This window comes from Aphelocoma coerulescens, chromosome 2 (genome assembly GCF_041296385.1).
Source record: "Aphelocoma coerulescens isolate FSJ_1873_10779 chromosome 2, UR_Acoe_1.0, whole genome shotgun sequence".
NCBI classification, from domain to species: domain Eukaryota; kingdom Metazoa; phylum Chordata; class Aves; order Passeriformes; family Corvidae; genus Aphelocoma; species Aphelocoma coerulescens.
In genome coordinates this window covers 120,978,784-121,002,512 of record NC_091015.1, presented here as the reverse complement: position 1 = coordinate 121,002,512, position 23,729 = coordinate 120,978,784, and the positions used below count along the sequence as shown (strand labels likewise).

Sequence of the window (23,729 nt, the reverse complement as noted above, 5' to 3'; positions counted from 1 at the left end):
GTTGAAAGGAAAATTACATTAAGTGCTCAGGAAATACTGCTTGTCTGTGTGCTTATGACACTTATTTCTTACAGATTTGTGAACCTGAGCACTGAAATTTGATGTGTTCTAATAGTTGAATGCAAGTTCTTTTTAGCTGCAGTGACTTCACTACCACTTCCAGCAGCCCACTACATCTTTCTGCTGTAGATTACACCATGTTGTGTAAAGTATGGCAAAAAGGAGGGTGAGTCTGTTCCTTAGCCATCCCAGGTGACAGAAAAATGCTGAAATTACGGTGAAATTCTCCCAAAATGTCCCAGGCTGTAAACAGTGCAGTGCATTTCAGCACTTGCAGCTATGGGAGGGCTCTGTTCCTAAAGTGAGAACTCAAATATTCAGCTTTTTACTCAGGTGGAAAACCCCTTTCTGATCTCAATAATTCTAAGCAAACTGCCATCCAATTGCTCAATTAGATAAAAACTATTTCTTTTATTGTTTTATAACTCTGCTTAATTAAGGAATATTTTCATCTCAATTATTTTTTCATTAGCTGCAGGGAAGACACCTTTCTTTGGAAAATTGTGTGTTTGTGTATGTATGTATATATAAAATATTTGTGTGTATATATATGTATATTATATGTGTGTGTGTATATATATATGTTAATTTTTTTTTCCAGTTTCCAATAGTTATTTGGCCAGCTCATAGCAGTTTAACAGCAAAAACTTTGATACTTCTGAGCACAACAAAACCTTTTATAAAAGTACAGAATCAAAATATTCTACTTTGTAATGTATTACAATATATTCTACTCATAGCCATGTATCTCTTCTGTCTTAAGAATTGAAGGTGCAGCAGTAACAAAATAAGTGAATCTTGTTATGTATGGAAACAGAGCTGAAGGGTTGCTGTTCCAGATATAATAAGAGGATTTCCTTTGTTCTTTTTCCCATGAGTTTTTGGAATTCATTATTCGTTGAGTGAGAAGAGAGTCCGAGGCATAAAAACTCTCCTTTAACCCAAATGGGTGAACACATAAAGTTGTTTTTACTACCTCCACATTATACAGGAGCACCTCGGTGTGATTCACACCACCGTTTTTGTGGGTTGACCCCAGGCAGCAGCCAAACACCCACACAGCTCCTCGTTCAGTCCCCCCTTTCACTGGATCTCTTCCCTGATAATATGCTCTGAGAAACCTGCAGGCACTTTTGCTCCGAGTGGCCACCCTTCCTTGTTCCTGCCTATTCCTCCAGTAAGGATGGATCACAAAGGGCCTCTCAGATCCACAGCTGTGTACCCACCGCCTCGGATTGGCACCCAGCCAGAACCTGCTCGCCCTCCTCTCCCAGCACAGAGAGAAAATAGAAGGAAACCAATAAGACTCATGAGAGAAGATTCCCTGTTCCACTGATGGTGCTGGACATGCTGTCCCAGAGGAAATAAGGAAGGCAGGCCACTGCCTTAGTAGACAAATGGCTGAGACAGAGACCCAGCTCTCAACTCCAGTAATCATCCCAGTAGGCAGAATGAACAAAGCTGAGGTCCAGGGATCCACACCAGCAGTCATAATTAAAAGACAAAGAGAGGATTTGTAGCTGCATTTTTCCTTTCTGGAGTATTCAAGTGTCCTTTCCCTGGGAAATATTCACCACCAAAAAGCTGGGAAATAGTGCCAATATTAGTAGCATATGTACTTTGTGGATGGAGAGTATAAAAACTGCCAGTAGAAGACTGGCATTAACATAAACTATTTCTAACTCCAGGCAGAGAGGAAGTTCATCATTATGTGCCTATCCAGCCACAGTGCCTCATGGCATTTAGAGCTGCAATCTGAGCTGGGATAGAGCCTTAACTAGAAGGGTATCATGTTAGCCGAGGGTTTTGTGATACTTCCCATAGTCTACAGAAGTAAGAACTTACGGAATATTTGCTCCTGGGGTGGCTGCTCGTATCAGCTGCTGATATTACAGGAACTTTAAGAACAGTGAGGAAATTCTGAAGCACCGACAGAAAAAGCATCTGCAAAACTAGGAAAAGAGAGAAAGGAGACCACAGCAAGGCACAGAAGAGACTAAATATCTCTAGTGAAGAAAATGCTTCAGCGTGTGCACCTTAGTAAGGAGTAATCAAAACAGGAGTGGGATTCTACTAGACTATTTTAGCAACAGTATGTTTTCTTTTCCAGATTAAGTTTATGGATTACTAGAACTCTCTAAAAAATAATGATCAGAGACAGGTGCTGTCTGAGTTAAATGAACAACCATTGCACACAGAAGCAGCAACCTTGAGGAAAAACACATTTGAAAATATTCCTCACAAGCATTCATCAAACTAGAATTTTGCAGTTTTCATGTTCCTTCTGTCCAAAGGATAGCTTCTGGTAATGTCTGTCCTGGTGATGAAGGTAAAAGTGAAATTTATGCTTTACAACAGAGAGGAAAAAGACATCTTCAGACTACTTTGAGATTTTGTAGTCTTGCACCAAAGGCAAAACAAAAACTAGAAATCCTGATTCCCTTGAAATCGATGGCAAAAATCCATTTCATTCAGTTATTTTAAGATTTTTTACCAGAGGGGCATAAAAACACTGAGGATACAAAATATATGTACCAGTAGCCATCCCACCACAGCAATCCTACATTTAATATATGGGCTGTCATGTAGGTAGGTGACCCTGGTCTGATTCTACTGTGGCTGATCTAATTAGTTCAGGGCTAGTACACAAGTTCAGGTGTAAGCATAACCTAAGACACACAGAGTAACAATTAATATGCATTAAATAAACTTTTCCATGTATTGACATTTGCTGTGCAAAGATTATTCCAAAAAGAAAGCAGAGAGTGGAAGAGTTCTGCTTGTCCATGGAAAGACTCTTTCCTTAAAATCTGCTCTTTTTTTCCAATAAAGTCTGTCTTCTAAACAGTGGAATTTGAAGCTGAACATCTGTGAAATGAATATTTTCGGTACATGCTAATTCAGAATGTGCTGCAGGCAAAAAAGGTGCAGCAGCTGTGAGCAGCACAGGTTCTGGTTGGGTGCCAGTATGAGGCAGTAAGTACACAGCAGACCTCGATTGCTGTGTACACTCTTCAGATCTGAGAGGACCTCTGCTGAACAGTGCTTACTGAAATGATAGCCAGGAATGCAGCAGGAAGGCCACTCAAAGCAAAAGTTTTGTAGAGTATAACAGGGAAGAGATCAAATTAGAGAATCAAATCTAGAAAGCCTAAGAAAGTTCATGATGACTAATCCAAGGAGTTGAAAGAGATATTGGAAAATATAAGCTTAGGAAACTTCCACAGAAGCCAAGGATAACTTTTGACCAGTAGGAGGACTGATTTTCTACTCAGCAAAAAGGCTGCACCTGGAAAAAATGTTTGGACCTGCGTATATGTGTAGATATAGATATAGATATAGATATAGATATAGATATAGATATATTTAGATGTGCGTGTGTGTGTTTACGTGTCCGTGCATGTGTATATAGATATATATATATAAAAATACAAGGGATGAAGAAAAATATTGATAAAATGATTCCAGTGTCGAAAGTGCTCAATAATTATCAAATGCTTGACTATATTAAACAGGCAGCAAGAGGTCACATCTTATTTTGAGGATCCAATGGCTTAGATGTCCTCTGTGGGTTAAAAGTTACCTTATGTGTTATACATAGTACTCCAGTAGCACTCTTTGAAAAGATTACATCAAATGAAAGTCAGACAAATGGTAGATGAAATGCTATATTCATTTCTACATGGATCCAGCTAACTATAATTCAGAGCAGAATTGTAGAAGAGGAGAGGGCTGGGGAAAGGAAGGGCTGGGGAAAGGAAGGGCTGGAAACTGAAGAGAAGGAAAAGGGGACAGCGAGGAGGTACCTGCTGAAGATGAAGAGAGCCAGCCCAAACTCAAAAAGGAGACCAGCCAAAGAGTAGTGGCAGAGAGGTAAGAACAAATCTGACTTGATTAAATCTAACTGAGGCAGGAGCTGGTCTTGCCACTGCAGCAGGAAACAAGGTGGCACAGGTCACCACTAGCCTGGAGAGCTGGAAAGACTTGATCACATTCAGTGCAACCATGAGAAGAGTGTCCTGCAGAGCCTGTCTCAGCACACAGTAAGATGGGGCACGTGTACTCAAGTCCTACTTATTAGGGATCCTGGCTCCTGGAATAAGCCCAGGGCAGAATATTCTTCTGAAACAAGAAACCACAAATGGTAAATATCTAGTGAATTAAATCCTTCCTGAAAAGGTGAGAATGAAGAGCCAGGGCTCTTTTCTTCTCTCTAGTAGGACAATACCAACTTTCACCTTGATTTGCTCTCAATCTGGGTAGAATTCCTGAACATGGGAACTTAAGAAGCACACTTAAGTAGTTTCAAGTTATTTTGGCTTTGCTCTTGATTCCTTGGGTATGGAGGGAGATGACAAAAATGGCCTGAGATCCTATGACATGATCATGACAGTCTCTTCCATGCTTGCTCCTGAAGCTGTGCCCTTCTCTCACATCTCAGGGTTACCATCCACTCCTGCAAGAAGCCAGGTGTGCAGGAGCTCTCATTTCTGCCACGGTCCTGGAAAGATCCTGGTGCAGAGACTGTCATTCTGCTGCTAGCCCAGCTGACAGTGGCCACTCATCTTCTCTGCGTTTGAGAGGATTTAACCACAGGAGTTAATGTGAGAATAAAGAGATGCTGTAATGGAGGTGCCAAACACAATACTCCTCCTGTGGGCTAAAAAGCCCCAGCTGCAGAGGAGGCACGGTGGGGGTCTGACCCTTCAACATCTGCATATATCAGGTATGTGTACTCCCTCTCTGTCTTGACATCCACTAATTAGTTTAAGGTGCTACTTTCTTACAATAAGCAGTGACAGGACTAACTGAGGGGAGAAGGGAGAACACTTTTTCTTGACCAAGCTGAAAGCAGTCCTACGCAAACCTGAGTAATAGAGATGAATATGCATGTGCTGGTTTGAATATGTTGTTTGTCAGCTATTTGCCTACATGCATTTAACACCCCCAGAAGGCCTAAGGCAGCAGCCATAAACTTTCTTCCACTTGCTTTTTGCGGAGATCTTACAGAAGCCCCAAAGGAGTTACATTACTGGCATTATGATGATATCTGTGAATGACTGATAGAAGCATATTGCTCTCCAAAGCATTGGTTGGCCTAATGTAAGCAACAGTGCAGCTAGTGCATGCTGGCTTGGGTCTAATCCTGCTGGACTCCCAGCTACAGCCTTTAGCAGCTCAGGAAAATTGGTTTGTGTTTGTTACGTAGTAATTTTCTTTTCTTCTCTACCTCAAAGTGTGATATAAGCTGAGTATTGGGGTTAACTGTGGTATTTCAGTGCCTACATGCAGGTGCAAATAACTGACAAATTAGGGAAGATAGTTCTGATTCCTCCATCTTTTGCATCAGCTGTTTAAGCTAGGTGAAAAATGAGTTTAATTTGGATTTGGCTCTTCAACAGTGGTGTACATAATTTGTAAGCTGAAACATAGCCCATTTCAGCTCCTTAACAGAAGAAAACATTTTATTTCTAGGATGAGGATGGCTGGGAACAGAAGAAAAGCAAAAAGGGACAGTGTAGAGATAGAGAACAGGAGAAGGGGACTCTGACCTTAGTGAAACCATTTAGTGAAGGGTTTATATATATGTATGGTTTACATATAAGTAGCAATTTGGATAAAATCTTGATTCTGTTGAAATTAAGAGTTAAAGCAGCTTCTATATGAAATTAAGAGAAAGAAAGCATGAAATCTGATTTTTATACACCATTTCCATGAGGGCTACAGTAAAGGTTTAAAATTCTACAGCCATAATGGAGACATGGTAACAAAGCACATTTTCTGAGAAATATCAAGGAACCTTTGTCCAGGATATGCATCTCACAGAAATCCTTGTGTCCCCTCCACCAGCCTCCTTAGGACACAGCATCTGTCTGCATGCCTTTGTGAGAAGGATCTGTGCATTTTTAGCCCTGGGGCTCATTTGGAGGGCTGATAATTATTGAGACTCTCATGTTTCTGTTTCACTGGCTTATCCTGTCTCCCTTTAAAATGTCTGACTGTAGATGGACGCTGACTGTATGGGGCTATCTTGATATGAGTGTTTCCTAATGGACACCTGATATCGTGATAATTTGAAGTCCAACACCAGTGATGGTGCCCTTTCCCTTTGACAGCAAAGGGGTTTCCTTTTGCTAAGTAGCAAACTAATGAGCATGCTGAGAAAAGAAGAGGGAAATAGGGAAGTCAAACTGTGCTTTTTTGGTAGTTTCGTGCTGAGACCCACAGAAAAAGAAATGTAACACATGAAAAATTTGTGAAGTAATAGATGAAAACTACCAATGAATGGCTGTCAGATAGAAGAGTTTGGGGAAGGGATATAACTAAAGAAGGAGATGGAGGGAAAAGGGGTTGGTGCAGCACCACAGACCATGGGGAATTCTGAGTTCTGCCATGGTTTGGAGAGTCATCAGACCCTAAAGCCCAGTGGAGGTAGGGGTTGATTGAAATGGGGACAGGGGTTGATTTTCAATCTGCTAATTGAGAAAAATTTTGTCTTCACATCAGTATTCTAGAGAAGGTTTCAAAAGCATTCCAGAAACTCCCACAATGATGAGGTGTTCCTAACCGGTAAATAAAACAATTCCTCTGCCATTGGGGAAAAGAATTATATTTTACAACACTCTTAATGGCATGTTACAGATGGGATCAAAGCCTCTGTTACTTGAATTCCTAGATGTTGCGCTTTCTACTGGAAAAATTGGTTTAGAAACCACAAATTTAATACTTTCCGAAAAAAACCTTTCTCATTGCAGAAGTTTTGAATGCTGCACTGTGTACATTAGACTCCATCAGGCAATTTGAATAAGAACTTTCTTTTCCTCACATCCTCTCAACAAAATGCCAATGTAGCCTCATAATCAATTGCAGTATTTAAAGTAAACCACTTGGTACTATATACTCCAATGCATTTTTTGCCTGTTTTTCACTTTTGTAGTGAAATGAAATTGTGTTTGCATGCTGTTAAGGTTGGTTTGGTTTCTTTAATTTAAATTAAATCTTTTCAACTCCTGCCATACCAATGTGCCAACTTTTAACCCAGGAGGATGGTGAAACATCTGCAGAAACTCAAATATTAGCCAGACTGATCCCCTCTGTACAAGGCAAATGAGCATTCTGTAAAAACAAACCCCGTGTGGTGATTTCCAGCTTCAGAGTTCTCTCTTCTTTGCACTGAAAATAACTTTAAGAAAATTTCACTTATCTGTACACAATCACAAGCTTTGCCCTGGGGCCTGCAGAAGGTCTACAGAAGGGATCAGTCTCTTCCAAGGTCTTTGTTGACATCCTGCAGTCAGCATCCCTTTCCTCTTCCCATGGGTCTCTCACAGAGCATCACAAGTGGAAATCATGCCCAGAAATCCTCTGTTATGCACCTGCTTTCCATTCTGCTTTTTTCATCATGGCCAGTTGGAGACCAGGGTATTCTTTGACTTATTCTCTTCACTGAACTGTTCTAAATACTTGTTTTATGCCTTCAAATCCAGGTTCTTGTCTGTTCTCTGGCACTTCTCAGATCATCTTTAAACTCTCTGTAAATATTAAATTGTATAATCTCAGTTATAGCTGCCCCTTCCTTCATGAGTATAGAGAAGGCAGTTTCTACTGCTAAGATGTGAAAACAGCTGCAAAGATTAAGACTATAATTGCAATATTGTCACCTTTAGTTAATAAAATATTTGGAGTAATTAAGTAGCAGTAATGTAACAGTTTAGGAGCAAATGTTGGCTCTATACAGCTATTACACTTGTATCTTAATTTTTTGCTAAATTCTGTATTTTGGGAGCAAAAAACCAGATTAAATGTCAGGGCTGCTGTTTGTAAAGTCTTGGTGAATGGGTGTTATTATCTTTATTGCCTCTATTGTTCTTACCTTCTATGTCTTCTACACCTTCTGCAGCATCTATATCTATAATACGGGTATTTTTTCTAACCCACCAAGGCTATGAAACTTAGCACGCAGAGTTGCAGCACTATGCTGTAAACAAACATTTCGTTTACACAGAGGTTGCTTTCTTTCTTTTTTTTAATCAAGGTCCTTAGGGAGTAACTCTGGTGTTCATTTTGCAAAACATGCTCCCCCGAGGTCCGTCAGGCAGTGTGCAGAACGCAGGGAACTCTGCCCATGGCGAAACGCCACGGCTTCAGAAACAGCTGCCGAGCTCTGCAACATGATCCCAGGCCCTCCTGCCCAGCAGCTCCCTGGTCTCTCCCATTTGGGATGAGAAGCACCAAATGGAGCATGCAGAATAGAGAAGCTGGATCTTTGCTGTGCATCTGGTCCCCAGATGGAACTTTCCAGCCTGCTTCCTGGAAACACTTTCAGGAAGTGAGTGGTTGAAAGAAGTGAGGAAGCATCTGTACCACGTCTTGGGGACAGAAGAATAGACTAGAGTAGACTAGACTAGACTAGAATAGAATATTTCAGTTTGAAGGGGACCTACAATGATCATCTAGTTCAACTGACTGACCACCTAAGGGGCGTCCAAAAGTTAAATTATTGAGGGCATTGCCCAAACACCTTTTAAATATTGACAGTCCTAGGGCATCGATCACTTCCCTTGGAAGTCTGTTCCAGTGTTTTTCCACTCCCTTTGTAAAGAAATGCTTCTTGATGTCCAGTCTGAACCTTCCCTAGCATAGCTTTGACCATTCCCATGTGTCCTGTCACTGGAGAGAAGAGATCAGTGAGGCCATGAAGATTTTTTGCCTTTTCTTTTATACCTCTGTTATACCTTTTTACAGCTTTCATATTCCTAGTGCTTTTTGCCTACATTCTTAGACTTGTTTGTTCAGCTAGGAGACTAAACCTTTTAGAAGCTTCGTAGGTAGTGGAAGTGTGCCCCAGGCCCCAAGGTCCTCTCCAGAACACATTCTGTAAACCAAGATAGAACCATCCAGGGGAAGGTCCCTTGGAGAGGGAGGCTCACTCGAGCCTCTCACTGGGGAATTTTAGATAGATATGGTAATTAGTAAGACCTATAATGTTATACCAGATCTTTTGGGGGTGTGCGCATTGTGGTGTCCATTTGGCTGCATTCCACCCGGACGTGGTGCACCTAAAGATCCTTAAAATAAATACCAAGGTAAAATCCCTTTTCCCCTTCTAACCGTGTTTGACTCTTAATTTTAAGACCAAGAAAAGGCATCACCAGCACCTGCGTCTCCACTTTCCCTCCTCAGGAAACTGTAGGGAGCAATGAGGTTGCCTACAGACTTCTTTACTGAAAACTAGACAAATCCAAAGTCCTCAGCCACTCCTCCTAGGACATGCCTTCCAACCTTTTCACCAGATTTGTTGCCCTCCTCTGCATGCAGTTTGATATGGCATGGAGACAAAGTTGTTTTAGCAGCAGTGCTATTTCTCCTTCTTCTGACACTGCTCTTTGATCAATGGTAGAAGAAAGAAGCTCTCCATGTGCTTATTTGATGTTGGCTTCTTCCTGAAGCTTTGCTGTTTACTTTGAAAAAGTCACATCTTTGCAGCAAAGGCAGAGATGAAGATGTTGCAGCCTACAGCAACCAGTGCCTCATTTCCTGAGTTAGTTTCTCTTTGGCTGCCACTAGATTTCTGCCTGAGGAGCCCTGAGGTCCAGCATTATTAGTGGTATCATTAGCAAAGGGTGCCACCGACTTGGTGGAGTACAAAGGGATATTTTTATATCCTGAGTTATGATGCAATATGAACCACAGAATCACAGAGTCATAGATGGAAGGGACATTTAAAGGTCATCCAGTTCAACTCCCCTGCAATAAGCAGGAACATCTTAAACTAGATCAGGTTGCTCAGAGCCCTGAGCATTGAAGCCTGACCTTGAATGTTTCCAGGGACGGAACATCTACCACCTCTCTGGGAAATGTGTCCCAGTGTTTACCATCCTCATTGTAAAAAATTCCTTCTCTATATCTAATCTGAATAAGGCAGTGACTGGTAGATTGAGCAAACTGTATGTTAACTGCAAGCAAAACAATTGCTGCTATCATCTTCAGTCTCCATTTTAATACTTGTGCTCTGAAATATTCACACAAATGTGTGCCTCTGTCCTACTGCACTGCTCCATGCAGGAGAACAAAAGCTGGGATAAGGATACCATTTCCCTCACCAGAAAAGTGTGCTTTCTCAGCAGCTTTGCAGAACTTGGACATTGGTTAGGTGATAGTAAGATGTTAGAAAGTTTAGAGGTCTGCTAATGGAATATCAATACTGCAAACCTTGCAGGTTGAAAACTCAGGATATCCACGCAAAGGATCCTGTGGGATTACTCTGCTTTCTTCTGAAATCTCACCTGGCCACCCAGATAACTATTATTTTAAAACTCCCACATCACCCTTTCCTGAGAAGGAAAACCTTCAGTAAAATCCTCTGGAGACATGGGCTGTTTTCACTGTTTTTGGAGACTGCCCCCCACTACTTTCAGAATCAAGCAGTTTCATGTTACATCTGCCTCCTCTCCTACGAAACTCCATCTTCTCTGCTATCTTTCTACTAGCAAGACAGGCTGTGATAAGGCATGGGGCACATCTTCCTTTTCATTTTTACCATTGCTGGCTCCAGGAGCTGGAGGGGAACGGGTAGGGCCTTCCACTTTGACATCACATCATCCTTCTACCTTCTGTAACACCAAGAGAGGTGGCATGATTTTGGGCACCACTCTCTCGATTGATGGTGACCAATGGCAGCATCTAGTGGCCCAAGCTCTGTCTCAAAGAAGATTTTGGTCTGAAATCTTCAGACATGAGGAGTTTTTTTGCACTTTGCAATGAAGTATAATTTCCCCAAAGCCACAACAGTTGTGAAAGCATTCTGTTTGGCAACCTTGGTGAACAGAGGGGCTTTACAGCTGGGTGAGCACTTTGAATGGATCACCTCTTGCAGGCAGACCCTGATGGCCTCCATGAAATGACCCAGGATCACGTTGATAGTAAGCACCTGAAAACTGAGAGATGTGAACAGCAAGAGAAGCACAAAGCTGAGCAACACAGCAGTGAAATAGTGTGTGGTAGCCATAGGTTGCAGGCCCTCGTGGGAACAGAGTTGCTACACAGAGGTCATTGGTTATGTATGTGGTTGATGAGCATCTCTGCTTGGTGTGCCTACTCATCAGGTGAGCCCACAGACCAGCTATGTGCCTGGACAGAAAAATATATACCAAAACTAATATATACCAAATAATATATATACCAAATTTTGTCATGTGTTTTGGGAAGGAGTCTGCGTATCAGACTCTAAAACCTTGTATCAATGTGGACTTTCTGCTGTTGTCTTTCAAGGGTTGCTAAAGGAAAGACTTGCAGATACTTGTGAGGCTTTCCCCATTCCTCTGGACCTAAGAAATTATGCAAAGAAATGTTTTTAATTCTATGCCTGGAATTCTTCTGGGGAAAATTGAAGATTTCTTCTTTGAATTCTTCCAGTAACACAGGCACTATGTATGTTCTGAATCTGTTCCTTGAGAACATTACTCTTCTGGAGAGACAGCAGTTTCTGCCTGCTGTTTACATTTGTCTCTGTTTAAGGGGAGGCAAAATTATGAATTTAAAAGAAAACATGAAACAGCTTGGGAGGTTCTGGCACCTGCCACCACTAGGCTGAAAGTGTAGCTCTTCCTGAAAATTGTCCTGAATACTAAGCATTGGCTGTTTACTGTAAGCAAGGATCAGTGTGGTTTGGCAGATAACTAATCTCCTGATTAATTATCTCCTTTACCTCCTACTTACCTGCAGACCACCTCCCTCCCCCTACTATCTGATTTCTGGCTCTATCCTGTTAAATCCACACATCTGTTTAAAGCATTTATGCTTGTTTTCTGTGCATAGTTATTTCCAGTTAGAAAAGGGTCATAAACCCTGCTTTGTACTTACTCAGATAAGGTTTGCACACGTGAATGTCTGGCTTCCTTGGGCTTATTCTGCATTTTTTCTTCAGTACAGAGCAGTTTGGCCCTCTGACACAGAAGGGTGAAGCATTTGCTTCTACTGCCTTGCTTTATGTAAGTATGTGGGCTTAGGTGCAGTTATTTTACAAGGTATTTCTCATCTGGTAGTGAGTTACTGTGATAACAGGGTCTGTTATTAGCATCTAAGTTTAGACTTCATCTAAACATGCCTATTCAGGCAGATTCAAGTCTCCTTTTAGACTGTTGGTAAGTTGCCTGATGTTTGGGGTGTTTGGATTTTTTAATTTGAACAAAATATTTGCCATGCCAAAATAATCTGCGGGTGCCTGACCCTGAATGGCTGCTGCCCTCCTTTGAAACCCCTTTTCCAGCTGCCATGTTGCTCCAGGACAGGGACAAGGCTCTATGCAACACAGAATGGACTGGCTCAAAATGACCAGAAACTGAAAGAGGAGATTAGACCAATTTAAACTAAGTCTATGTTTTAGACGTAGCCACCGAACAAAGCCAGAGTTCAAACTGGTCGCAGGAATCACCTGCATGTGGAGGTCATAGCCTGTATGGAGCTTTTGCAATATTTTCCAGAGCAAAGAGTTGAGGGAGCACAGCAGATGGGTTTTGCACGGAAGTCATCCTTTACAAAGTGCAGAAGTTTGTGAGTGCTGGATTAACAGATACAAACCTGTATTGCATCAAGTTATCAGATTTGTCTCTCAGTGCTTGGCTCCCTGCCTTGGCTGCAGCTTCTGTAAATTACCTGGGAGTTTTGAAGGCATTAGTGCCTTTCTCTGTTGTGTCTGTAACAACATTAAGGATGAAATTATTTTCTTATAGATTTAAAAATAATGTTGTAAGTACCTGCTTCAAATCTGGCTGAAGTTAATAGGAACTGGCTTGAGTGAGTTTCAGTCAAGGTCTGGGGATTTCAAAAAGTTGTTCAGAATTGCCTGCATTTATTACATTATTACGTGGTTGTCTGAGCCACTGTAGGTGGGGGGCCCTAGCTAAGACAGTTTTCAGCTGCTAGCAGAGCTGCTCCCTGGGCAGGGGAGCGGTGCTCAGAAACCAGTCTGAGTTTTGACACCACCAGACAGCTCAACTCCTCCAGTACGGGGTGTGAACTCTGCAATCACAGCACATCACAGGGCAGCAGCGGAGACCCCGGCCCCAGCCCCCTTTTTCCCCTTGGCCATCAGAGAGGGTTGGTGAGTAGTCAGGTGGCATTAGCCTGTCCCAAGTCCTGGGCTGCCCCCAGGGGCTCCTCGCTGTGCTCCAGCTGTCAGCTGTATCCATGCGTGTCCGCAGTCTAATCGGAGCTGCAACAGGTGCCTCAAGCATCAGCCCCCCCTCAGCCCCAGTCTCCTCTGCAGCCAACAGGATTGAGATGAGCACTTTCAAGGAGCAGGAGTGTTATGGTCTGGTGCCTTCCAAGAAGTTATCACTTTGCTAGAGTATCCCAGCAGAGAATCAGCTCTCTCCCGGGCTGGTCGCCAGACACACATATAGCACTGATAGTGTCTCTGCCTCAGGAAATTCACTGTCAAGAATTTATAGCAGGGCTACTTAATACATTTTTATAATTTTCTGCTGGGTAATTTTATCATTATGATTTTGTGACTAGGAAGGGAGCATGGTGTTTTTTTCTTTGTCAGGCCAGTCTTACACATAATACCACCTTCAGGTGGGGAAACCTCATCCTCTGCCTGGAATATGGGAAGGATAACCAAGAAAGCAAATAATTTGGGGGAATACTCTGGAAGCATTTACAGAGTTGGGTATATAAGCCAGAAGATGTGGAAGTTACCAGAGCCAAAGCTCATAAGATTTTATGGCAGTTCTCTGACAAAGCTCCATCTCTTCTGGAGCTTGTTCAATTTGCAAAAGGTGAAGGAGCATGCAGCAACTGTGATGACTGGTTTTGCACAGCTTAGTGCTCATGGTGGTCTCTGCTCATCTCCACCTGCTGTCAATCTGAGAATCTGTGTCAGGTTCTGCCTGCAAATGTCTAACTTAGAAATTCCACATACAAGCTTCCTAACGTTGCACTCCTAATGTTTTTCAGCCAGCCCTTCTCCCGAGCCTGGAGGTTGCTGACAACACCTTTACTTCAAAACCTAATCCCAATACCTATACCTCTCTCCAGTTCTTGCATTTCTGGATGTGCTGAAGTGATTTTTGTGCTGTTATTTTTGGAAATGTGGGATAAGGAAAAAATACCTTGCACATGAAAACTACAGTTGACCCTTTGAGACTGACTGCTTGTCATATTCTCCTTCAAAGATGTACTCTCCTAACGTAAGCATGCTCGGGAGAAGGGAGGAAGCAACAAATCTCACCATGAAGCCTCATATTCCTGTTCGGTAGGAGAGAATCGTTCCTGCCAGAATATGAAGAAATTCCTGCATCCCTGCCAAAACAATTTCTTGATGTGCTCTCCCTAATATCTCATAATGAACCACAAACAAGCTTTTAAAGTAAGGATAAGGACCCACATGCTTATAGTGTTCACAGACTGTACATCCAGGGAATTGAAGAAAGAGCCAAAGAATAGTACAGATAAAGGGGTACAGAGTGTGCTTTTCAGCACTTTACTAATTAAAACAATGGGTCTCCAAATTACAATATTTTCACTTTTTTGGATATTTAAACACTCAGATGGCATAAAGACATTCCTCCAATCAGTGTTGTGGAAGAAAAGCCCTGACCCTGAAAGAGATGCACATAGGTGCTTCCCTTCCTCCATGAGATCAGTGGAGATTTATGCAGGAAAAAGTCACAGGCAGGCCCTTTGTCTGAAATTGCTTAAGTCCTACAGTGATGAGGACTGTGTATATTGTGATACAGAATGTTTGACCTACAGCAGTATCTGTTAGACACACTTGGCACCTACTTCAAACCTGCTGAAATCAGGCTGCACATCCCTATTGACTTGGGTGGCCTTCACTTTCTCTTGTCCCTTTTTTTTAATATCTTCTTAAAAGTTTTTAAAATTAGACTGTTTCTTCTTGTAATAAAGCAGACTTTAAAAGGAAATTAGTGGATACCCAAAGCACTTATCTAATGCTTTCCCTCCACATATGTCAGTCACAAGAAAATTTGAATATGTGTGGGTTTTATATCCGTTTTTGATCACTGGAATAGAAGAAGCACACAGTGTCCAGGTAACTCACCCAAGGTCAGAGCAAGAAAATGGTGTACAAAGAAATTCAAGTATCCCTAATTTTCCCGGTTGTATCCACAGGAGAATGTTTCCTTTTACATGAAAGGAGCAAAAAAAGCTTTTATTCATTCATGGGAAAGAAGGAAACAAGTATCCCCAAGGATGAAAATAAATTGTTAGTCCAAACTTCACAGAAAGTTTTTATGCTGTATGATTTGTAATATCCAGCAAAGTTCAACAGCTGCAGCATTAAATAATAGAAATTAAAAGTTATAAGCAAAGGGGGGAAATATAATGTGGGAAATGTGGGTAAAAAGGAGGAATTGGTGTGGGAGAAAGCTGCAGGCAAAAGCATTGCAAGGGACTGGAAGCATGAAGCCTCTTGCACCAAGATGTGAGTTTGTATTTATCTATAGCAACCGCAGTTACTCAAGTCGAAAGGTATGCTGTGCAAACACATATATACAGAGGGAGCAGCATGTTGAAATACAGCCTAGGTAGAGTTTGAGGCAGCTCCCTATTTCTTTAGTTCACACAAATAGTTCCAGTGGAGTTGTTGGTGTTATCTGTGAGACTAAAAAGAGAAAAAAGTCTCTGGGGCCCAGACCAAGTTTTAACTTGGTCATATGCTGAACAGCTGGAACATATTTTCAAAGGACATTTTTTTCTGACTACTATTTCCAAGGGCGTTCTCAGCAAAAGTCTATTTTGTTTCTTTTCCTATTTTAAAAATTTCAGGCCTCAGCAAAAGCAGCAAAGTGACAAAAGAGAATAGAAAGTGCTGGAAGAAAAAAGCCCGTTGTGGCTGATGCACAAGCTGTGATGCAGAGCAGTCTACCTTCCTGAGCCAGGAGCCCTGTTAGTCCTCCTCTTGCTGTTTTCACACACTGCCTGCCAGTGACAGGCGAGGTCCCCAGTGACCGGCAAGGTCCCTGCTCTTGTTCTCTGAATGTTCCCACTGCACAAATTACACGCAGCATAATTTCAGGTGCTAATTGCTCACACACCCCTGCTGCTGCATGCACACATGGGTGCAGCCCTTTCGAGCACATCCCAGCGATCATCAGTTGCAGGAGGGTGTGAGGAGGGGAGTAAGATACATCAGGCAGAGGACTCTAGCAAGAAACCTGTATGGAAAGGAATTGTATGTGGAGTCAAACCCAGAGAACATGAAGCTCTCACTGAAGCAATGGAAACCAGCCTCTGAGGTAGGGCATTGAACTCAAGAGAGTTAGGTTTGGTTTTGCAGTAGTTCAGCCCCAGATTTGTTTGCTTCTGAGCTGGTTAGAAACATCAAAACATAGGGGTAAACAAATCAAAGTCCATGAAAATCGCCTCCCTTGTTTCTATACAAGGTATCTTCAACACCAGCATTTCTCAGAAACCGGTAGCTGCTGCAGGCAGCCACAGAAACTCCAGATGAGCTCCTCTCTCCAATCAGTTGCCTGGTGGGATGGGCTTATAACTGGTGGAAGTGTATTGTGAATATCCCCCAAGAGCCACATGTTTCTCTTTTACTAATACTAGATAGTATTTCATTCACTTTTCCAGCAGGAATTTCTCTGAGGCCTGAGCTCCTTTTCCCCCTACTAACAGAAGGTTCCTCATTGCCCTACCTGGATAGACAGCTGGGCCTGGTACACAAACAGCCAAGGCATTTTTTTTCCCTACTGAGACTTATTCATGCTCTGTGCTTATGTTGCTTTCACAACAAACTTCAGAGTGGCTGTGTAGAATATGATCTGGACATGTGTCTCTGGAGGTGCATGGGAAAAAAAAAGCTAATGGACTTATATCCTGGCATCACTGACTGCTCTCCCCCTTAAAAAAATAAGTTAATAGCATTTTCAGTACATTTTCAACCTCTTTTGACTTTGCTGATCCCAGAGGGACAAGAGCTGTGGAAAACTATGCCATTTAGAGAAAGGCCTGTTTCCTAGCTGTACCAGTGCATTTAGAGGAAAGGTTACAAAGCCAGAGTCACATTTTATCTAAAAGGGGGTGTTACCTTGCATTGCATGCCAGCAATTGTGATTAATCTAAACAGTGTGGGAATTCCACCCTAATCTAAGATCACTGTTGGGCATTTTTGTGAAGACATTTGTTGTTGCACTCAGATTGTGCTGTAGATGTTTACTTGTTCCAGATTTTCATCGAGGACCTCACAAAAGCATTGCACATGTCAGAAAAGCACAGTGACAACAGTTCCACCATATAAAGATGTTTTACACAGAAAAAGGTTGGCAGCTTAAAAGGCCAAGTTAAGTGAAATATAACCATTGTTTTCTTTCTATTCAGAAGTCCCATAATTGGGTTTATATGGCTTAGAAGGTTGGGCAAAAGTCCTTTATTGTCCTGTTTCACTTGAACATTTAAACATGTTCATACTTCTGAATCCTTACATGGCTGACAAGCTGAGACAGAGTGTGGGACTATATTTGGGCTGAACTTTTTTAATGTGCCAAATATTGGATTAAGCACTGTTTTGCTTGAGGAAAGGGACAATACCTAATCAGTTCTCCTGAGAGTGACTGGCATTAAAAATAGTCTATTAAAATAATAGACTAATCCTACATGAACTTAAAACTTGTTGTTTCTGCAGTATGATGTAGATTAGCAGAGAGGTCCAAAGCAGATAGAATGTGTAATTCACACTGCCTTGCAATTGCTCTCAACACATGCAATAATTTCTCTTCCTTCTAAATTGTGTTGACTTCTGTACAGTTGAGTCTCATATGAATGGTACAAATAATTCAGAAAAGACTGAGCTGGGCTGTTAATTCATCAACAGAAGGGAAAAGATAAGGCATTTGCACAAGGAAAATATGTTGATAGCATAGTTGCAAAAGCCTTCATATGCTCTAAAATAGAGTCACATATTCACTAGTACCTGAATACAAGAAAGAGGCCTAAGAAATTATTTTATCCCCTCAATCTTACAGCTTATTCCTATCAGGTTCTTGTATACTGAAAAAAGGTTTTCAGGCTTAGTGGATAGTTTAGTGGATCCTTACAAGCTATAAATTAAGACTTAGAATTATTTATACTTGTTCTAACAGCAGCACTCTCCAATACACCAATCACATCCAAACCACAATTAAAATCTTAGCTGCTACCCTGCTCTAAAAGCCACTCGGTTCTTCACAGTGGGGATGAGTGCTTGGGGATGGAGAGACACCAGGTTCTAACCCCTGTGGGCCTCTTGGTCCCTTTGTAGCATTGTATGGTGGCACTGTGACCCCGCAATATCACCATGATGCTGAGACTTCAGAGAATCTTCCCCTTGACAGCTCACAGTCTTCTTCAACTATCCCATATCCCCAGAGCTTAAGGAGTCCCAGGGACTTGGCCCATGGGCCACAACATACAGGCTTAGCAGCTATAGCTCAAGCACAGCTGGAAAGAAATAAGAAAGGTGAGAGGAGTCTTCTGGGGGAGTCCTTCAGCAAGCATTTGAATAAACTGATGAAGAAAGCCCATTTGTACTGGCTGTACTGTATATGCATAAATAACTTGTAGGAAAATAGGAAAAATAGGAGCAAGGATAAAATGCGATGTTTCATGATAGTTGAATGTTAGCAGGGTGGTTCCACAAGATCTGTACTGGGATTTGTGCACTTCAAAATTGTCATAAGTAATCGGTATGCAAAGGTTAAAAACGAGGCAAGGAAGTCTGCAGAAAACAAATCATTGCTTGGGATAGTGAAATGTGCAATTGGCTGCAAACAGCTACAGAAGGATCTCACAATACTGAGTGATAAGGCAATAAAATCACAAATTAAATTCAATGGGAATCACAAATGAAATGTCAATAAATGCAAGTAAGGTGCATCAAGGAGAAAAAACAACTATCTATATGACTATATACACAAGGATAAACTCTAAATTAGCTATTAGCTAGGGAAATTAGCTATTACCAGTCTAGCAAGAGATCTGGGAGTCATTATGGATAGTGCTCTGAAAAGTCAGCTCCATGGCAGTGAAGTAGCAAATATTGCATGGGGAATTATTAGGGAAGGAAATGAAAATAAAACAGAGCATCCTTGTAAACAGAGCATACCTGCATGGTGAGTTTGCATCTCGAGTACTACTGGTAATTTTAGTTACCTCTTTGGAACAGGCTGTGATAACATTAAGAAATATACTAAGAATCACAGAGAAATGAAGGAGGGTAAATAGGTCAGAACACTTCTACATTGAAAAAGAGATGATGAAATAGACATATGACACAGCAAAGAGTAGGAATAGTCCTTTCTAACAGGAGCAGAAGAGGGGAGTAATAAATATCTCCTAGGGGCTGACAGAAACTCTAGGAACGTGCCATATAACTTTTTTCTCTCTCCACCTCTCTTGTCCACCGTAATTTTTTTCCCATTATAGTACTTGTTTGAGACACAACATTTACCTTGTAGCACTGTGGAATCAAGAAGCCAGCAGAAGCAAAGGATCCAGCTCAGGCTGGGGTCCACGGCGTGACCTCAGAGATGAACACCTACCTCTCACCGGCACCCAGGCTAAGAAGGGCAGCTGCATTGTCAGGAGGCCAAGAGCCAGGATGACAAGGGTGCTGTGGGATTGAAATTTTTCTTCTCTCTGCAGTGCAAAGATCAAGTATGAAGGGGAGACCCTGGTCTCAAAGGGAGATCAGATGTTTTTGAAGAGGCTCCTTAGAAGTTCTGGGAGCAAGCTAGGCAATGAGGAGTTATTTCTAGAAGCTGGTACAAGCCTAGGACTGGCTTTATTGAGAATTGGCATGCGAGGACTTGGTGAGGGGACAGAAAGTTGTGCTTCAAAGAAGGAGAGAGTGAGCTGATTGACGGGCTATATTTGGGAAAGGTCAAAGAATAAAGTTAGATAGGCATCTGAGATAGGAAATGTTAAGATGAAAAGGTGAATAAATAGTCAAATCTGAATTCTCAGTTTAATTATGGTGTAGAAAATCATGGATACTACAGAGAAGGCAAACAGGAAATGATTATTCAATTTGTTTTTTAAACACCCTGTGTAATGATCAGATGGCATATTTAAAGCAAATTTATAGAAATACTTTTTAATGGACAAGTGGAAATCACTATGAAATGCTATGGAGGCCAGCAGGATTGAAAAAGAAGTGAACAAACAGACAACCACAGACCTGGAAAAGACTATGTTGTCAGATCATCCTTTCAATTAGTACCACCTGTACCTTCCTCTGCTTTCAAAGCAGAAGTCACTAAGGTCCACCTTGGAGCCCTGTCTGTAGAGTTTGTCCATTACTGTGCATTAGCTTCCCCACATGGAAAAGCACTGACTGGGTGTGGGTATAACTTGTACCATCACAAAGCAGATAAAAAAGCAACATCTCTACACCATAAATTAGCCCTTTCTGGTTTCTTCTACACAAAGTTGTAGGAGCACCTAACGTAGATCTTAAAGCATGTGTAATGGGAAAAATACTGCTTTTAAAGGAGCCTCTCAATCTCAACCTTTGAACTGGATTTCTTACAGTAAATTATGTTCTAATTTTGACACTGACACCAAGGAGAGCAAAGTAGGCTGTAGCATGACTCTTTTAAAAATATACCTGTATATGTTTGTGTGAGGGGCAGTAGAAATCAGAATCACTTCCTTGGCAATATATCCCAAGTTCTAGGGAAAAAAATTGTCTTTGCATAGAGAATAAAAACACTTGTTATTATTTCAGCTTTTCTAGCAGCTGAAATCATTGTTGTGACTCAATTAGCCCATTTAGAAAAGGAGAGGTAGACATGTTCTTCTTTCTCTGTGGGGCAGAACTCAAGTGTTTACAAGGGAAGTCTTCTTGAAACAGCATGTGGTATCTACATATTTGCCACTGCAGTTTCCAGGGGAGACAAGCTTGCCTGATTTCCACAATAAAGCCATGACTTGTTTCCCACTGAAATTCCTTTAAAATAGACAAGTAGGCAATTACCATGTAAGAGATAAATGGAATATGTAGTTAATGTCAAGATGTACTCTTGCTGTATCATTATAACTTTCATGTTAATCCATGGTTAATGTGCCCATGTATTCTCTATTTCTTTGATGGAATTTGCCTGAGCTGCACAAAGCCTTTTCTCTCTCTGCCTCTCCCTCCCTTTTCCCATACTGGTGTAGTTATAAAGGAGGAAGCATGTTACAATAAAAGTGCCTCAGACCAAGGTTCTGCTCTAAAGACCAGTTGCAGCAATACTGCAGCAGAGCAGGCTGCCAGTGACTGAGTAGGAGGAGTTGGTGATGGGTGGTATTACTCCAAACATGACCCAAGAGAGGAAAAGCCAAAGCATAGATCCTATACTCTTGGAGGGGTAGTTCAGCAAACACCCAGTGAATGGAAACCTGCTCTGCTTGTCCTCTGCCAGGCAGCAATAGGAAAGCTGCTGGAACTGCCAACACTGTTTTGTTAGTTTCCTTCCAGGCAAATTTTCCATAAAAAATAAGTTTTGCACCTGCTTTAACATAGGTTGTTAGAAACGTGAATGAGGCAAATGAATTCTCTTGTGTCAGATAATTCAGCAACCAGGGAGAAAAATCTGTGGTTTTCAAATGCAATATCTTTTCATGAATTGGTGGAAAAGCACATATTCATTGGCTCCACCAATAATCTGAATCTTGTTTAAACAAATGTTTCTCCCACCTGCAAAAAAGCCACAGATAAATTTAGTGAATACATGCTATTTATGGAGCTCTTTCTTCCCATAAAAAACAGATGAATCATATAAAGTTGCTGCAGTTTTGCTCCTAAAAGCAATGTGACCCATTAAGGATGTTAGGAGAGTTAGGAGAGGGTACCTGGTTCTTGAATATGCCCAGGAGACAGGAATTTAATTGCTCTCAATACTAGATTTCATGAATGTTTCCTTGTTATAACTACTCCTCTGTTCTTTCCCCATAAAGTAAAGATAACACTCTCCTACCTTCTGGGATGTTTTCAAGGATAAATATATTAAACATGTTTAGGTGCTACGGCACAGATAAGGGATTTATAAAAGTGTCTAACAAGGACAGTCTACTCTCCTTTGCAGCATACACAGCTCTTGACCCCCAAAAGCACTTCCACCTTGGGGCAGTGATCCATATATGGCAGATGGGAGCAGAGCCATCAGGCCGAGCACCCTCTAGAACAAGGTCTATAACACATTGCAATGTATTCATCAATGCAATGCTCTTCTGCCCACCTTGGACTTGATGTGTAATCTTAAGTTTAGTGACGATGGATTTATCCGAAAGACAACTATGCAATGCAGTAGATACTGCACTGGCATAAACCATTATAGCTTTGGTGAAAGTATTCTGAATTATACATAACACCTCGAGATCCAGACTAAAGTTTAATTGAATTAATGTATATTTCATATCTAAACAGTTAAGAGACAGTTACTCTCTCTGGCTATATAAACTTGCAGGAAAGTGAAACATTTCTCCTGAAGCATAAACTCTGGATGGCTTAAATATACATATTTCCTTAGTTTTGGTATAGGTACATTAAGGTTATTAACATATTTTAGCCAGATTGTTAACAAAAAGAAAGAAGGAAAACAAAGAACAAACAGTTATATGATTTTGTTTACTAAACTCTTTTATTCTGAAGTTGATATTCTGATTTAGATCCGTCACTTTTGCAGTGCAATCAGTCCAAAGCAAGAACTAGGCTGAAACATAAACACATACATCTATGTACTTTCTCTGATTAATTCATATTTTCTATTTCTTGGCTGAACAGTGACAAAATACCCAAAACAATTCATATCAATTTCTAACAATTTCTATTACTAAAATGCTTTTGGGTGAGGGTAACCAAGTGAAGAATCTTCCCCTGAAAACCAACCCATCCTTCCATGTCTCTGACGCCCAAGTTCCCTGGATGGGGTTTGTTGTTCTTGTTGGAGAGAAGCCACACTGCAAGCCAGCTCCAATGACTATACTGCTCAGTTTCATTGAAAAACTCCTGCTGGAACCAGTAGCCTTCCTGACTTTTGTTGCTGTGGCATGACAGTTTTTTCCAGCTGTGTGAGGGGTTTACTACTGCACTGTGTGCCCCAGAGTTCAGAGGCAAATGCATAGATCAAACCTATGGCTGGTTCCACTTCTCTCTCACAGCCTACTGAGGCCAAACACATGAGCAGAATTTACAGTTGTCAATCTTTCTAATGTACTGTGTCTTCCAAAAAGCTGCAAGAGATGAATAGGTCTTGTTCCCTAAATGAAACCCTCACTATTACAGTTGCTCTGTTGAGGCAGCTGAGGATCAGGAAATTTTTACAGCAGGGGTCTGGGCTTCTGAAGTGGATGTGGTGGTGATGATTCCTTTGGAATTATGAGCTGTCCTCCACAGAACTGGTCTGAAGGAATCCTTTCTACAGCCAGCTCTGGCTTCCCACCTCTGTACTGCAACTCTTCATTAGGTACTTATGGCACCCTAACATGCTGTCAACACATCCTTTATTGTGCCAGGGACACCGTCATGGTAACCTCAGTGTAACCAGTTCCTGAAAACAGTAACCCCAAGATTTTGTTGACCTAGCTAACTTAATGTCTTAGAGGAACCCAGAAGGTCCCCCTGAACATCTGAAGTCATGGATGGAGACGTTACCTGAATCCCAAACAAATGC

At 41.5% G+C, this 23,729-nt stretch overlaps 1 long non-coding RNA gene across 1 annotated transcript; it reads left to right on the top strand.

The window, feature by feature from the left end:
* The first annotated feature begins 11,035 nt into the window (after window positions 1-11,035).
* Window positions 11,036-15,620, top strand: LOC138105895 (uncharacterized). The gene is made up of 3 exons (XR_011148774.1): window positions 11,036-11,165; window positions 11,987-12,050; window positions 14,020-15,620. It is a non-coding gene; the product is annotated as an uncharacterized lncRNA (long non-coding RNA).
* Window positions 15,621-23,729: the final 8,109 nt, after the last annotated feature.